Genomic DNA, 18866 nt, shown 5'->3' on the forward strand with positions numbered 1-18866 from the left:
TGTGACATAATTCGTGATTAAATACAGTCAAATTTTAACTCTGTTCCTGAGACAGCCACTAAGCAATGCAAAACAAAACAACAAAACTCTGTAGTTACACAACTAACTCATGAATTAGTGTTAGTTCTTGTTTCCAAACCAATAACAGGGAATGAAGTAATGAGTAAGTACTCTATGACAGACACTGTGCTAAGTTGGTGAACAATGTTGTCTCCTTCATTTAAAATTCTATGAAGAGAATGTTACTTTTCTCTATTGTACAAACAATGAAAACAAAGGTCAGATTCATCATGTAAAACACACAAAACACTACATGCAAGTGAATGGTAGTTCTTGGACTCAAACTCAGGCTCTATGCCATTATGCCATGCTGATCTTCAATGTATTAAATTTCTTACTTAATCACCCTACAGACATCACATCCAAAGGAGGAAAAGACTTATCCAACTTAACTTCAGAAGACATGATTATCAGTCACTTTTTGGACTTGGCAAGTTGAATTGTGAGTGGGTGGCAATGGTTGATTGCTCTGTCATTGTTGCCAAATACCAGAGCTAGACAAAAGTTCCATTCTAAATGACTCAAGTGTCCTAGAGATAAAGAATGACCTTATCATGAACAAGGCTGGGAGTGGGTCCTGCACCTGATGACCAGTGGTGCCAGTAGTTGTTGATGTCAAAGGCTCATTAACACACCAATGGTTTTGACTGTTTTTTGTAAAGAAAGTGCTAAAATCCAAAACAAATGGCCAAATACATTTCACATTTGTGTCTGTCTAGTTTTCACTTGAGCACAAACAACATCTTTTCACACATACTGATGGAAACCAGTTTTGATTTTCTATTTATCTCTGGGTTTGCTTTCTGAAAAAAAAATCAGGTTCATTCTCTATTATCAAGGGTAGTGATTACAGGAAATCAAATCCAAAAGTTAATAATAGCAATTCATTGCTACAAGCACATATTGAATGGTGTTCATTCACTCAACAAAGATGTATTAAGCACCTATTCTATGCAAATCCCTCTGAGGATATAAATATGAATAAGCCATGGTCTGTGCCTTTGAGAATTCCAGACTTTAGAAAAAGAGATGAAGAAATTCCCACAAATAGCTCTAACAGTGAGTAGAAATGAAATCAGCACTATAAAAGAAGTACAAATAAAATGTTAGTGTGTGTGGCATAAAAAGCAGTGCATGGGCTGTGAAATCTAATATATCTGGGCTAGAATCTTGCCTTGGCCATTTATTGTGACACTAGGTACATAATCCTCCTGAATCTCAATTTCATATTTGTGGGATAATTCCAATAACACTTTTCTCATTGTCTGAGGGTCAAAGGGCATAATGTATGCAAATTGCTTACACAGAACTAGGCAGAAATTGCTATTACAAAGGATAAAAAGGTTATTTCCAGCTAAGATCTGAGAAAAAGTTTAATGAAAAGAGTAACACATTGAGTCTTAGAAACAGAATGGAAGGAATGACATTGTCTAAAAAGCTGGGAAGGAAGGGCATGTGACACATTCAGAGAACAATGTGTTGTTCGGTTTAGCAGGAGTGGTGGTATGTTGATAGCCAACTGGGAACAGTGGAAGCAAATGCTGAAACGGTGGCTGGATTGCAAATTGGAATTAATTTGAGTGTTGGACTAAAGGGTTTTTTTTTTTAAGATTTATTTATTTGAGGGAGAGAGAGAGAGAGAGAGCACAAGACTAGGGGGCAGAGGAGAGAATCTCAAGCAGACTGCATGCTGAACATGGAGTCCAACATGGGGCTTGATCCTATGACCCAGGAGATCATGACCTGAAGTGAAACCAAAAGTCAGACGCTTAATCGACTGAACCACCCAGGTGCCCTGGACCAAAGGGCTTTAGACCAGGGAGTGAGAGAATAACAACCCATGGATCAAATCCAGTCTACCACCTGTTTTAGTATGACCCATAACCTAAGAAAGGTTTTTACATTTTTCCATGGTTGGGGAAATCAAAAGAAGAATAGTATGAACATTATATCAAAATCAGATTTCAGCATCCATAAGCTTTTATTTGGACATAGTGAAGCCCATTTGTCTACACATGGTCTATGGCTGTTCTATGCTCCAGCAGAGAGCAAAGAGGAGTAACTATCACAGAGATCATCATCCCCAAGGCAAAGAATATTTATTATCTGGCCCTTTATGAAGAAAGTTTGATGACCTCTGGTCGAGCACGACTTCTGTAGATAACAGGAATTCAATAAAGATTTTTGAACAGGAAGGTAATAAGCAAAGAGATGTTTACAAAATTTTTCAGCTGAATTTGAGATAGGAAGGGTAAGAGTCCATGACACTTCTGATGAAGGTGATAAGGGCTGGCCAGGAATGGGGATAAAAAGGAAGGGGGAATATTGGAGAATCGCTGAAGGCAAATGTACACCTGATGATCCCCTATTTCAAAGTGTCTCATTGGGCATTTCAGCTCAATTAATAAAAACCGTACTAAGATCTTCCATTCATGAAGACTTACTGATCATCTACTCAGAGAAAAAAAAATGGGAAGGACTGCTGTTTAGCCAGGAAGAGAGAAGACCCTAATGAGCCCAGCTGAGAGTACTCAATATATGGTAATGATCTCAAAGAGAGGGAGAGATTGGGAGATGGCCCAAAAGTTGAATTGCCTGGCTTATTTTCTTCTGCATAACAAACTGGAACTAGTAGACTTGCTGTCCTGAGTTACCACTATCCATTTTTTTCCTCTGAAGGAACAAAAACTCTTTGTGAAAAGAGGATGTTTATATCCATGCCTCTGGTAAGACCCTAGATGACATGGGAATATTTTGGGATCTAGGTCTCAACTAAAAAGAGGCCAGCACCCAGCCAGCTCATGTCTGTCCCCATGTTAAATATTTTAGAGACACCAGACACTGGGGCAGCATTATTTACAGATCATTATCAGTAGCAGCCAGAAGAAATTAGAGAAGCCTTATCAGGCCAAGATGTTTTGTTTACGACTAGTCATTAAAAAAAAATTACAAATGCCTAAAGTCTTTCTATACTTTTTGCAATTTTTTAATACAACAGTGCTGCTTTACCATGAATAAATAGCAATAAAACTAAGATGGACCGAATGGCACATGAATATTTATGTGCAGATATTATTATATATTTATAACACAGTTGACTCTCATTCAAAGCAAATGGTTTCAACTGGCATGGCGTTCATATGCCTTGAATATTCTATGACCTTCTGGCTTTCAAATGTTGTATTCAGTTGTCTTGATAAGTTTACTATTCTTGAGAAGTTCACCTGACATTTTTTGTTGGGTAAATATGGTTGTCATGAATCGCTAATTGTCAAAATTGATTTGTTGGGTTGCACCAAGAGTTGTCTGGTAATGTGGTTTTCTATGTTGCAGAAATTGGTCCATAGTTCTATAATGTACTTAATTAGTTCAAGGCTGGCCCTGTCACTTGCCAAGTATTTGTCTTTGAGCAAATGCCATGGACCCAGTGGTTGCCTATCTGGTCTTTTTTCCCTTTTTTCCCTCATAAATTCTCTATTTTTGTTCCCATGTGCACTCTCAAATTCATGAGTCAGAGACAAGTGATCCCATTCCTAGCTCTAGAAATAAGAAATTAATTCCTTATTAGTTTTAGCGTTCCAGCGCATAAAATCCTTACAACTGCTACTGATTCAGGAGTTATCATGTGACCTAAGTTGTCCCTGTCAGCTTCAAGGGAAGAATAGATAATCTATCCAGAGAGTGGAAGACAGAAACAAGGAACCAGCACCCATCTAGTGTGAACATCAGGTGGGAGAGATACAGAATGAAATGTATACTGATGACAGAGATTTGGGGTCCTTCCAGAGAAGCAGACTGTCTGTCACTGCACTGTCAGGTGCAGGCAATAACACATTGCTTTGTTGGTCAAGTTTGAATAGGGAGGTTTCTGTTACTTGCAGCCAAGGCATTCCAATGGATGGTTAAATGTCCTCAAAACTATGCTCAGTCATCCCTGAGTATGCACCTCATGGGGTTTTTGTGAGGGTTGGTTGCAAGAATTGACAGTTGGTTGAGTGCTCAATGAATTTAGCAAGCCCTTGCTTTATTCTCTGTAGTTAATAGATAAGCTTTGGGCCCAGATAATAGATACTTGATCATATTTGTTGATTCACAGTTTATATAAAACCTGCTCCATTTGCCAACTGTTCCCTGGCTTTGTTTTGATTTTCTCCTTGTTTCTTTATTTTCTTAAATAAATACTTTTACTAGATTAGAGAACTGTGGTGTTAGCATTAGCTTTTAGAAATGAACATTCCCCTTACTTCCCTAGCTTCTTTCACCCTTTTCTTCAGTCTTTAGGATAAGGAAAAAAATATATAGAAAAGAGAAGTTTATTTGTCCAGGATCTAGTGCAAAAGGCAGTCTTATGAGAAGATAGTTTTCATATTTTGCTCCCCATCAGTGAAGATACTTTCATTTTGCATCACTAGTTAGCAGCTGAGTTGAATTAGAATCCAGCTCCCCCTCCCCCCATCTCCGGCCTATTTTGTTTTCTGTTTGTGTGTTTCCCCACTTGGTGGGTTCCTGAAATAATTCAATGCTGTGTGAACAGCTCTGACAATAAGCTGTTGTTAGCTTTATTAATTTGCCGAATGTACAGTTTGTTGGCCAGACTATGTTAATCTACCATTACATTTCTTTCCCTGTACATATTGAGCTTCTGTCTTGTTTGCATTAGCATTTCTTTATTAACCCACATCTGGAGGCTGACTCCTGGTGCATAATTGAAATGATGTTATTAGGTTTGCTGGTGTAGGACACAGGAACCCAGGTGGTATGGTCTTGGATAATGTATTTAATTGCTTTGTTAAATGATATATATATATATATCTTCTAGACCTTTCATTAAGTAAGTTCCCTTTGTTACAGGCTCACAGCAATTGCTCTAGGCCAGTATTTCAAACTGTAGTTACTCTAGGGAACTTGAGAGGTTCTTTAGGGAGTCATAGACTAAAATGCAGGGAAAATCAATGCAGGCTAGTCTTTTGGATGGATCTTTGGAACATACCTTCATACAGCCCCTCTGAAAGGGTACAAGGGATTGGCAGCAAGATGAAGTTTCTTTGCCATTCTGATGGTTGTAAAATCATCTTTTAAAAATATTTAAATTCAATTTAATTACCATATACTGCATTATTAGTTTCAGAGATTGTTTAGAGGTTCACCAGTTTCATACAACATCCAGGCCTCATTACTTCATGTACCCTCTTTAATGCCCATCACTGAGTTACCCCATGCACCCACCCACCTCCCCTCCAGCAATCCTGTTGGTTTCCTAGAGTTCAGCATCTCTTATGGTTTGCCTCCTTCTCTGTTTTTGTCTTATTTTATTTTTCCTTCCTTTCCCCTACTTTCATCTGTTTTGTTTCTTAAATTCCGCATATAAGTGAAATCATGAAGTATTTGTCTTTCTCGCACTTACTTATTTTGCTTAGCATAAAACCCTCTAGTTCCATCCATGTCATTGCAAATGGCAAGATTTCATTCTTTTTGTTGGCTGAGTAATATTCCATTGTGTATATACAACACATCTTCTTTATCCATTCATTTGTTCAAGGGAATCAGGGCCCTTTGCATTTTAGCTATTATAGACATTGCTGCTATAAACATTGAGATGCATGTGCTCCCTATGAATAACTGTGTTTGTATCCTTTGGATAAATTCCTAGTAGTGCAATTGCTGGGTCATAGGATATCTCTATTTTTAACTTTTGAGGAACCTTCATACTGTTTTCAGAGTAGCTGCACCAATTTGCATTTCCACCAATAGTTTAAGAGGGTTCCCCTTTCTCTGCACCTTTGCGAACATCTATTATTTCCTGAATTGTTCATTTTAGCCATTCTGACCAGTGTGAGGTGGTATCTCAGTGTGGTTTTGATTTATATTTTCCTGATGCCAATTGATGTTGAGCATTTTTTCCAATGGGTCTGTTGGCCATGTGTATGTCTTCTTTGGAGAAATGTCTGTTCATGTCTTAACCCCATTTCTTGAGTGGATTTTTTGGAGGTGTTGAGTTGGATATGTTCTTTATAGATTTTGGATACTACCCATTTATCTGATAAGACATTTGCAAGTATCTTCTCCCATTCTGTAGGCTGCCTTTTACTTTTGTTGACTGTTTCCTTTGCTGTGTAGAAGCTTTTAATCTTGATGAAGTCCATTTTTGCTTTTGTTTCTCTTGCCTTTGGAGATGTGTGTAGCAAGAAGTTGCTATGGCCAAGGTCAAAGAGGCTGCTCCCTGTGTTCTTCTCTAGGATTTTGATGGATTCCTCTCTCACATGTAGTTTTTTTTAAAATCCATTTTGAGTTTACTTTTGTGTGTGTAAGAAAATAGTCTAGTTTCATTCTTCTGCATGTGGCTGTCCAATTTTCCCAACACACCATTTGTTTAAGAGACTGTCCTTTTTCCATTGGATATTCTTTCCTGCTTTATTGAAGATTAATTGACCATAGAGTTGAAGGTCCATTTCTGGGTTCTGTATTCTGTCCCATTGATCTATGTGTCTGTTTTTGTGCCAGTTCCATACTGTCTTGATGATTAAAGCTGAAGGCGTCACAATCCCAGACTTCAAGCTGTGTTACAAAGCTGTGAAATCATCTTAAGAATTATGTGAGAGTCTGGCTGAAGATGAGAGGGAGAGGAGGAGGAGATCTAGATGGGTACAAGGGTACAAGACAGAGACATCTGGCTGTAGAGTTCTAACCACAGGGACAACATTAACCTGTACTCAGGATTAACCATGTGATAGGTACTGCACTAAAACTTTTAAAAACATTATTTCATATAATTCTTATAACTACCCTATAAATAGGCATTATAATCTTTGTTTAAGTTTCAGGAAGGATCAAGGAGCAAAGTGTAGCTCTGCCTGATTTCAAAGCTTGCATGGTCATTTTTACAAGAGCCCATACCTTCTAAATATGTGGGCTGGAGTTTGTTAGTTTCTGCTCTCTGGAGTGAGAAATGAACGGTATCAAGGCATAGGAAATTATTAAATGGAATATAGATATAAGGCACCACAAGGAATTTAACTTAAATTGAAAAACAACTTACGTATCTAGCAGGATCTAGAGACTAAGTGTACTCCCATTTTGTTTTGTCTGATGTCAACTCAGCCAAGTCATTCAGATTACTTAGTTATTAAGGGCCACTTCCATGGTGAATGTTCTCAAGGGTATTAACCTGCAATTAAAATATGGATTGCCCCATGTTATTGCTCTGGCAGAGGCTCCATCTTCATGTCTTTTCTCCAGATCCTCTGGGCACTGATCTTCTAGTCTTTCTCCTTCAGACCCTTGACCAACCAGCTCTGCCATCTGCTTGACCACATGTCCATATATTTCCCTATCTTGGCCAGCTCTCTTCCAACACAAAGTGGATAACCAGGCACTAACCAAAGCTCTGCTCACTGGGAAAAAACCTACTTTTTTTCAGAGACACCTTCATTGTGTCTTCAGTTCAGCAGCTGTCTGTGTTCAGCTTCAAATCTTATACCAGGCCTACCCATCACTGAAGCATGCTTAGTCTTTTCCCTCCTCTATCAGTTGGTCATATGTGCATAATGGTGGGTGACATGAGGAAATAGGTCACCTCCTCAGAGAGCCTACTTATACCTCATGAACATTTAATTCTTGCATGTCTTTCTCAAACTGTGACCTCTGTGAGAGTAGGGACCATAACTCTGAAAACCTCACCCCCAGAAGAGATCCTGACACAAAGTAGGTTATTGATAAGTGCTTACTAAAATGAACTTCATGATTTGTAAGTGACAATGACAGAAAGGAAGCCATATGTACACACTGATTTCAGGGCCCCTTCCACACATCTTCCAGAGTAATCCTACATGAAATTCCTAGTGAAAGGTGTGGACACAGGGCAAAAGAAGTATGAATGTGTTGGAGATAACATTTCTCTGTGAGGCCCGGGGGATCACCTTAGTTGATCTAGTGACCTAGTTTTAATTCTTAAAGTCCTAGTTCCCTTAATAGTAGCTCAGTAACCCCACAGAAAATAAACCACAACTTCTGCCTTTTAAAAAAAATTATCTTTGGAACCCAATCCCTGAGAAGCTTCAAAGTCAAAAAGAGCCAACTTCTTTTCCTTTCTTCTCTTCCCTTTTATTTCTCCCTTCATGAAGTATATCTGAGAACATAAAGACTGAACAAATTATTACATAATTTAATTAATTTAATTAAATGTTCTTAATTTCTATAATAGAAAGAGATTGAGTCTTTGATAATGTATAATGAGAGGTAATAGAATCAAGGGAATCTTCCTCAAGGATGTGGTATTTAGGCTGAGACCTAAAAGTTAAGAAGGTGGATGCATTTCCCAGGTGAAATGCAGCTATACCCTGGGTGAGAAAGTGTGGTATCCTCAAGAAAGTGCCCAGGATAGCTGGAGTCTAGAGATGGAGGGGGAAATGTGCTCAGTGAAGGTGTAGAGATATGCTGTGTCAGACCATAGGAGGCCATTGGACACTGTAGGAATTAAGAGTGTTGGAAATTCATGAAAACATTTTAAGGAAGAAGCTACATTTTTAAAATAGATTTATATTGTTGTTTGTATCATTATGACTACAGTGTGAATATACTGGAGAGAGTTTAGGGAGACTGTAGGGGACAAGTTAGGAGGCTATTGGCAAAAGGACCAAGTGGCTTGAATTAAGTTGTGGGCATAAGAAGTGAAGAGATTCAAGAGAAACATTCAACCTAAGGATTAGTTAAAGCTAAGGCACAGGGAGAGGGAGGTATAAGTTTTAACTCCCGATTTTCTGAGTTCGGCAATGGATTAGATGATGGTGCCAGTTACTGAGCTCAGGATATTGGAGAAAGGCATGGATAGAAGGATTGAAACAAGAAACTGTATGTCTTGGGCAGCCCGGGTGCCTCAGTGGTTTAGTGCCACCTTCGGCCCAGGGCATGATCCTTGGGACCTGGGATGGAGTCCCATGTTGGGCTCCCTGCATGGAGCCTACTTCTCCCTCTGCCTATGTCTCTGCCTCTCTCTCTCCTGTGTTTCTCATGAATAAATAAATAAAAAAGAAACTGTATGTCTTGCTCTATGAAAGATATTTTTCTTAATGAGAAATTTTTATAGATTATTTATTTGAGAGAGAGAGCAAGCACAAGTGGAGGGAGAGGTAGATGGAGAAGGAGAGAGAGAATCTCAAGTAGACTCCCCTTTGAGCTTGGAGTCTGATGCTGGGCTCTATCTCACAACCCTGAGATCATGACCTGAGCCAAAATCAGGAGTCATACACTTAATCAACTGAGCCACCCAGGTGCCCCTCTTAATAGAATTTTTATACATTCACTTGTATTTTTTCATTTGCTATTATTATAAAATAAAGATTCTGGATCATTAAGAATGTAAAAACACTTTTAAGATTTCACATTTCAGGGATCCCTGGGTGGCGCAGTGGTTTGGCGCCTGTCTTTGGCCCAGGGCGCGATCCTGGAGACCCGAGATCGAATCTCACGTCGGGCTCCCGGTGCATGGAGCCTGCTTCTCCCTCTGCCTGTGTCTCTGCCTCTCTCTCTCTCTCTCTCTCTCTCTCTCTGTGTGTGTGTGACTAGCATAAATAAATAAAAATTAAAGAAAAAAGATTTCACATTTCATGGAAAACTATAACATTTTGTTGTAACAGTGGTTAGAAACCATTATCTATAAAATCACAGAAGTTTCTGAGAAAAATGTTTGCATTCCTGGAGGTTCCATCCTTGACCTTCTGTTCTGCATGTCTGCCTGGGTAATCTTCTCTCCCTCCATGTTTTCCATGATCATTTATATTTCAACAATTCTCCAATGTTTATCTCTAGCTTGGACTTCTCTTTTCAGATATAGATTCTTATATCAACTGCCTGCTTGACATTCTCTCCTGGATACTCAGAGAATCTTGACCTCAAATGCATCTATGCATGAACAAATTGTCCCACCTTATCTGCTCTTCTGCATTTTGTAACCTGTTGAAAATCTTTGCCATCTACCCAGTCACCCAAATTGACCTTGGAGAAGGATTCAACTCCCCCCATTCTATTTCACCACCTACATCCAATCAGCCACCAAATTCTGTGGATTAAATTTTCCAAATATCTTTTGTCCCATTGCCTTCCTTTCATTCTCATTATGATCATTTTGACTCCAAGCTTCATCATTTGTTACTCTGATGACTATAAGAGTTCCTACTTTCCCACTGGAGATCATTTCATTGTCTCTCCAATCCATTCTCTGTGCCACCACATGCCATAATGATCTTTCTTTTTTTTTTTAAGATTTTATTTATTTATTCATGAGAGGCACAGAGAGAGAGAGAGGGAGAAAGACCTCTGCACAGGCAGAGGGAGAAGCAGGCTCCATGCAGGGAGCCTGACGGGGGACTCAATCCCGGGTCTCCAGGATCAGGCCCTGGGCTGAAAGCAACGCTAAATTGCTGGGCCACCAGAGCTGCCCCATAATGATCTTTCTAAGATGTGCACTGGGTCAGTATTACCCACCCCACCCCCCATTTTCCCATGGCCTACTGAATAAAACCCAAATTCCATATTGAGGGAGGCATGCCCTTCCCTGATTCATTTTGGTTCATTCTTATCCATCTTTTTATCCAAGGTGGAACCCTATGGAACTGCTGAAGCTGTCCTGATGAAGCTGTATTCTCTATCATATCTCAGTGAATTCCCATGTTTCCCCATATCCGATGGTACTTCCCTCTTTACCTCTGTATTAGTTTCCTAGGGCTGCTGTGACTACAGCAGTTTAACACAAACTAGGTAGTTTAAAACAACAGAAATTTCAATGGGAAGGGCACTTGATGGGATGAGCATTGGGTGTTATACTATATGTTGGCAAATTGAATTTAAATAAAACAAATGTAAATAAATAAAACAACAGAAATTTATTCTCTTACAGTTGTGGCTAAAGTGTTGGCAGAGTGATATTTCTTCTGAAAGCTCTGGGGGAGAATCCTTCTTGCTGCTTCCAGGTATTAAATGGCTCTGGGAGTTCCTTGGCTTATGGCTGCTTAAGTCCAGTCTCTTCATCTGTCTTCACATGACCTTCTCCTTTGTGCCTATATCTTCTCCTCTTCAGTATCTTATAGGATACTCGTCATTGGATTTAGGAGCACTTAGGTAATCCAGGATGATCTTACCTCAAGATCCTTAATTATATCTGCAAAGGCCATTTTTCCAAATTAGGTCATATTCACCAGTTTCAGGAGTGAGGATGTAGACAGATGTTCTTGCGGGTCATCATTCAACCCACTATAAATTCCCAACTATCTTTCAACACTCATTTAAGAGTCAGAGAACTACCATAGTATATGCTCAATTAATGTTGAATCAGTTTATCATTAGAGGGGATTGCAGGCCATTGACATTTAGAAACTATGCACTTAGGCAAGAGGAAGCAGTGAGTTAAATGGATGGCCATTTGAATACTCTCAATCTTCATTCCTCTTTGGATATATTGCTTAGATGCCCTCCTCTTTGCCTTAGGGAAGAGAAATTCTTGCTTTCACTTCTTGTGGACTAAATATTTTATAAGCTCTGGGCACTTCTGTTCTAGTCCCTGGACAGCCCTTAAAAATAACTGGTAGGGGGCATCATTGACTTTTCTTTGGAAATATAATCTGGAAAGAAATTATAGGATGAGTAGGAAATCAAGAAAGCTGAGCATTCACTATGGGAGTCCAGAGGTGAGGTAATGAAGAGCTGAGTCAGGGAGGAGGCAGAGAGCCAATATTTTCCACTGCTGATGTGGCTGCCACAGGCATTAATACCAGGAGGCAGTGCAGATGGAGGGATAGCCAGAGTCAGCCAACACAGGTTCCATCTCAGGTTTCTGAATGCCAACTGTGACCTTAATCAATTTAGTCATTCTTGAACCTATTGAGGCTCATCTGTACATAGTGATAGTCTTCATTTCATAGTGTTATAAATAAATCTTTAAATTACAGAGTATTTGTAAAGTACTTGCATAGTGCTTGAACATATACTTGACTTAATGAATATTAGTCCAGGAAACAATTTATACCTAACAGGTTTTCAAACTAAATCTAAATAAGATAAATTCCAGTGACATTTTTCTTTCTTTTTTAAGATTTTTATTTTTTTATTCATGGGAGACACAGAGAGAGAGAGAGGCAGAGACACAGGCAGAGGGAGAAGCAGGCTCCATGCAGGGAGCCTGATGCGGGACTGGATCCCGGGTCTCTAGGATCACGCCCTGGGCTGCAGGCGGTGCTAAACCGCTGAGCCAGCGGGGCTGCCTGACATATTTCTTTCTAATGTAAATGTTTATTGAGTTCTTACTATGTGCCAGGTGTGGCACTAGGTGTCAGAGCCTCAGCAGACAATAATCCAAAGTTCCTAGTCTCATGGAAGGAGACAACATTTTAGTGCAGGAGCTACAGATAATAATAATAATAATAATAATAATAATAATAATAATAAATAATAATAATAAAACATTATATATTTCATCATGTAAGGGCAAGCACTAGCAATGAAAATTAAGTAGCCTAAAGGTATAGATTGAAGGAGGAGATTTTTATTTATTTACTTATTTGATGCTTAAAAGAATCTTAAGTAAAATAGAAAATGACATTAATTTTAAAAATATGGAATTTCAGATAGCACAGAAACACAAGATCATAATAGTATAAAACCAAGGGAAGAAAAATGATGCATTGCAATAAGAAAAACATCAAAATGATTCCTTGAAGGATCTGGCCAAACCCTTAAATAATTCGCAATTTTCAAAATTTCTATAATGATCATGTATGCATTTTCTTATTTAATTTCCGTTAAAATGTCTCCAAATGCTATTGTAGTGACACAGGTTTTCATTCACAGCATAAAGCATCTCGAGCAGTAGAAAGTGAGTCTCTCTGTTAGTCCTCTTCCTATAGACAACCGCAGTTCTGGTGTGATCTCCCAGATACAGTCTACATATTCATTATCAGTATTTTATTTTGAAACCATCTCAAACTCACACCAAAGGTACAAGTACAGAGCACAGATTTTTTTCCCTAAGCCATTTGAGATTTGCCAAACTAATGCCCCATGATCCTGGATTTCTTTTTTTATTTTTATTTTTATTTATTTATGCTAGTCACACACACAGAGAGAGAGAGGCAGAGGGAGAAGCAGGCTCCATGCACCGGGAGCCCGACATGGGATTCAATCCTGGGTCTCCAGGATCGCGCCCTGGGCCAAAGGCAGGCGCCAAACCACTGCGCCACCCAGGGATCCTGATCCTGGATTTCTTAATGTGCATTTCCTATACATAGAAAAGTTGCAACCAGTGATACATTATTGCCATCTAATCCTCAAACCCCATTCAAATTTCACCAATTGTTCCAATATCTTTAAAACCAAAGGATCCATTCCAGAATTGCATGTTATATTTAGCTGTCACATCTGTGTTTTCCTTCAGTCTAGAATAATTTTTCAACCTCTTCTTGACTTGGATTATGTTGAAACTATCAAACATCACAGGTCAGAGACTTTGTGAAGTGCCCCTCATTTTTGATTGGTCTGATGTTTCCTCATGAGTAGATTCAAGTTATGCATTTTGGCAGGACTATTGCAGAAGTGATATGTTATTCTCATTGCATCTTGTCAGAGGCACACGACATTGATTTGTTCCACGACTGGTGGTATTAACGGTGATCATTAATTACATTGAAGTGGTATTTGCCAAGATCCTCACTGTAAAGTGCTCTATTTGTTGTTAGTAATCATTTTGTGAGGAGGTTGTTTGAACTGTGTATCCCATTGTTTATCGAACTTTTATTCATTTATGTATTCTTTATGTTCTAAATTTATTTATTTATGTATATATGGCCTCATGGTTTCTTGTTTTATTTAGTGAGCTAAATCTGTTACTATCATCATGTATTTTGACATTCTAATCACATTCAATTTTGTCCATGGAAGCGCCTACAAGCTGGCTTCCTTTGGACATATCCCCATTATTCTCTGAGTTTTTCCATACTTTCTGTTACAAAATGTTTCAGGCTCATCTTGCACTTCATCTTTCCTCCTTTCCCCCTTCCTAAAGCAGCCATTTATCCAAGGATCCCTAGTTCATTTTAAGAGAGAATGATATTTAAAAAAACAAACTCTAAGCATGCTTATTGCTGTTGAGGTGTTGCTGCTTCCAGACCCACTCAGTAGACAGGTATCTCCAAATCTTCATGTGGTGAAAAATAGATTCAATTTCTGCTAAAATTGACAGCAGGGAAGGGTTTCCTCCAAGGACGCTAAGGATATTATTGTTGGGAGAAAAGGCATGCATGTTGGACAGCATCAACAGCAAATGTTTGTGAGAGCTGGGAAATGGATTGGAAACTGGGTCCATTTGATACAAAGGATGATGACCTTTCCATCACTTTGGGCAGCCCATAGTAACTGGATCCCCTAAGACAAGCTATCTACTATAGACTTGTACAGTCGTGTAGATACACCTGGTGATCATTTTTCTTTTTATAGTAAACACACCAAATCACCTAGACTAGGTTATGAAGCTGCACTCAGAAAATCCAGGTCAGCACTTTTGTAGGGCATGAAAGACTGAACTCATAAACTAGGTAGAAAAATAAGTTGTGTACATTTCTTTCTCAATAGCTAAGAATTATCCTCACAGCATCCAAAATCAGATGTTGGTATGTCATTCTTTGTCCTTCAGTGTTCTTAGGGACTTAAAAGTACATGCAGGATTAGAAGAAACAAACATGCAAATTTCTTACACTATACTGTAGTTTTAATTTATTCATTTACTCACTTATTCAACAACTATGTGTGGAGCACTTACTATGAGCCAGAAATAGACAATTCACAATTGTACAAATAAATTAAGATTAATAACATTATATAAAATTATATATATGAAAATTACTTGAGTATATACTTTTTATTAATTGTATAGTATTTAATACTTCATAATACTGATATAACATATACATATCTACATACTTTCTTAAAAATAATTGTTGAGTTTTTTCTTAATTGTTGAGCTTTAAGCTACATTTATAGCTCACATATAAGTAGTATGTACACACACATTATTATTAAATGTGTTTTATTTCTACCCCCATCCTATAGACAAGGACGTTGAGATTCAGAGACTACAAGTGAATTTTCTAAGGTCAAGCTATTATGGGTGACTAAATTCAATCTGTTTTATTTTAAGGAAGTTATTAGTCAGCTTTTGCTCTAAGGCTTATAAAAGGTTTCACAATGAGCTAAATCCTAGGACTGTCTAATTCAAGATTGTGTGCCCGTTAATTGAGAAGTGGCCTTCAAATCTCCAGTTTGGCCTGTTGTATAATTCTCATTCTCTCTCCCATCCGCTTCTTTCTTTTCTTGCCTTCCTCTACTCCAGCAGCTTAGTTGATATTCAGAGTCCTCAGAAATTTGAAGGCAGATTTCGTTTTTGTTAATAAAGCAGTGTGGAGATTGAAATGGTTTAAGAGGTAACTGACATCTTGCACAGAAGTTGTAAGAAGACAGAGCATCTAGAAAGTGTCTGTAATAAAAAGGAAAAGCTCCATTTTGATTTTAAGGTCACTGTGTTTAAGGAGGACAGTGGTTGACAAAATATCCATTTCCTGTCATTAGCTCTTCTTTTCCAATGACATAATTCAGTGGTCAGCCTATTATCAGGCACAAGTTAAGTTCTCAGGAAAAAAGTGGTTGCACAAATACCATACCATAGTTCAGGAGTTGGCAAAGTTTTTCTGTAAAGGACAAAGCACAAAATATTTTAGTCTTTGTAGGCCACTCAGTTTCTTTCTCAAACACCCAGCTGTGCCACCATAACTCAAAAGCAACCATAAGAAATGTGAGGAAGTATATTATTTCTGTAGCAAAAATCGAAGAAGGCTGATGTGGCAGGAACAGGCTTGGAGGAAGTGGTCTTTGATAGGTAATGCATCTGGAGAAGTAGGCAAAGAACAGATTATAGGGGCTTTTAAAGGTTCTGATAAGAAACTTTGACTTTTTCCCCAAAGCAATGGAAAACTACCCAAGTATTTTAAGTGACATAATTGGGTTTGCATTTTATAATAGTAATCTAGCTTTCAGTATGGAGAGCAGATTGAAGCAGAACAAGAGTGGACCCTATGGGTCTTTAAAAGATAGAAGAGTAGCTTGGTCCAAGACAATCACAGTGAAGATGGAGAAAAGTAAGTAGATTCAAGACCAATGAATAAGTTAAATTGATTGGAAATGGTGACGGATTAATTATGGAGGATGAAGAATGCCTCAGGGGATTGTAGGTGCAGATTTCTGGTTCGTACAACTAAGGTTGGCATTTACTGGGAGAAGAGATGCTGAGGGAGATTGATTGGGTGATTTAAGGTGGGAGTGGCTCTTGAGTTCATATTTGAATATGTTAATCTGGGAAAATGGAATCTTTTGCTTTTGAGACTTTTGAGACACAAAATGAATAGCTTCATTAGCCAGGTAAATAGAAGTCTAGGATGCAGTGGTATGTTCCATGCTAAAAAAGAGAAATTTGGCAGACATTGGAATGTAGTTAGTTATGGAACCAATATGTAGAAAGATGGAATTTCTTAAAGAAATAATATAGAGTAAGAATATTTGTGCTTCTCAAAAGGGATTATGAGTACTCCAGAGGAATATCCTCTGTGTTCAGGAATTCTTGAGAAGGATGGGGATATTTCAATCATAGGAACAAACTGAATTCCTGGAGCACCAGTTTCATGTGAATCTTTGGAATGTAGAATGCCATGGAGTAGAACACAAAATTCACATAAATCATCAGACAAAAAAATACAATTATGTGTTTGAAGCTGTTGCCTTAGGCTAAAACCCCATGGTGTGAGAAATCATGAACAAAGTAGTTGGATCACAATTACAGCTGCTTTTTAAATAGTAGTCTCCTTTCTTTCCTTTCTGTGTGTATAGTCAATGATTTAAAACCAGGCGAAAAAAAAAAAAAAAAAAAAAAACAAACAAACAAAAAAACCAGGCGAGAAGAATGTCTCCCTTTTGTGCCACATACTTGGCGACTCCTAAAGTAGAGTTAGCACAACTTAGTAGATCAGACAAGGGGAGATTGGCTGAAACTCTACGTCCTAGAAAATGAAATTCCAATCCAAATTCTTTACATGTAACAGGACTTTAAATAAAAATTTAACCCAGGTTTTCCCAACCTCAAGGCACATTATTACATCTTTGTTTTTTTACTTATTTATTTTATTTTATTTTATTTTATTTTATTTTTTTATTTTTTACATCTTTGGAAACACTAAATAGCAAATAAAGAATTCATACTTAGTATTAATGATCTAGTTAATATGTATATACAGCTTTTCATCTGTGCCAAGTGCAGTTCTTAGTTTTTTACTTGTATTAATGCATTTGCCCCTGTAAGTGCTTATGAAATAAGTGCTCTGGTTATCCACATTTTCTAGCTGAGAAAGCTGAGACACAGAGAGTTTAAATAGTTGTCTGAAGTCACATTGATATATGTCAGATCCAGGATTTGAACCCAGAAAGTCTGTTTCCAAAGTGTGTTCTCTTAACCTTAACCAACAGTCTCCTTGGTCATTCCATGGGCTCAACATCCTCTGGGTGACTCAGAGGACGAATCACCTCTTCAAAATGAAAGGAGAAACAATCAACCAGCTAAGCATTATTGCTAGTCCCATTGCTCAATAATCGGCAAGGTACATAGCTATATCCTTTCTAGCTCTCTTCTAGTGTTCTCTTTAGTTATGATTCCACTGGGTCATGTCACCATGAAAAATCACAAAAAAACAAAAACCCGGTTTTGGATGTCAAAGGTAATTAAGGAATTGTCATAATAAACAGCTTGAGACTTCCAGTGATGGTGGGTAATTTTCAGGGCAGGGTATTGGAAAAAAAAATAGAACCCAATAGATACCACCTCTCTGTCTTATTAGAGCAAAGACTTTTATCAGAGAGACCAAAACCTAATCAACATGCATTTCCAAGATTCTGACATTCAGCTACTGTATCAGGTTAATGCTGTATAACATCATTGTTTCTGACACCTCCTGACACTTCAACTCTGAGGTAATGTGGTACATTAACAGGATGTCCATAGAAAACAGGAATTCACATTCGGCTGCCCATTCTCCCACTTCAGGTTCCTCTCCCATCAAATACAAACACCATCCTTCTTATACACAATTTTGATTCAAATCACATAAGACTATAATTCCCAAAGGCAACTACTATGAAGAGCAAGAACACAAAGCCACTTCATACATGATGGAGTAGTGAAAGTAGCAGAGGTGTACATCACAGGGATACTCACCTGGAGTCAGGTTACAGCAGGTTCAAGGTTTTTTTCTTTCTTTCTTTCTTTCTTTCTTTCTTTCTTTCTTCTTTCTTTCTTTCTTTTCTTTTCTTTGAGAAAATGCTTCCACAGATCTAAATTAAAAGATAATAGGTAAAATGTGGCAAATCTAAAAATGATCCTATTCAATTGTGGTTTTCAATAATGACAAAGTCAATAAAGATAATGATATTCAAATTCAGATTGTAGTAACAATTGGTATATAGCAATGAGTAAATTTGCTGACTCTAGGGTTAGATTTGTCTAAGGTTTGGATCTAAATCTTAGGAACATTAACCCCTCTATACCTCCATTTCCCCACTTGAAAATAGAGATGCAGAGAAATGTAACACAAGTTGTGCAAAAAAGCTTCTAATAGTCAAATATTGCAGTAGGGTAGCAAATATACCCACATTTGTGTGTGTGTTTGTGTGTGTATGTGTGTTCATGCATGCAGGTATTGGGGCTGGAAGGATTAGGGAGGCAAGAT

General features: G+C 38.1%; 2 long non-coding RNA genes across 4 annotated transcripts in view; one reads left to right on the forward strand and one right to left on the reverse strand.

Annotated features, from left to right (window-relative positions):
• The window catches only part of LOC144283311 (uncharacterized), an 83305-nt gene that overhangs the window by 28087 nt on the left and 36352 nt on the right, over positions 1 to 18866 (forward strand). The gene's annotated exons all lie outside the window — the stretch shown is intronic.
• LOC144282877 (uncharacterized) lies at positions 15387 to 18425 on the reverse strand. The gene is made up of 2 exons (XR_013351288.1): positions 18356 to 18425; positions 15387 to 15785 (listed from the first exon to the last, which is right to left on the reverse strand). It is a non-coding gene; the product is annotated as an uncharacterized LOC144282877 (long non-coding RNA).

The sequence above is a fragment of the Canis aureus genome, chromosome 14 (assembly GCF_053574225.1).
Source record: "Canis aureus isolate CA01 chromosome 14, VMU_Caureus_v.1.0, whole genome shotgun sequence".
Taxonomy (NCBI): Eukaryota; Metazoa; Chordata; class Mammalia; order Carnivora; family Canidae; genus Canis; species Canis aureus.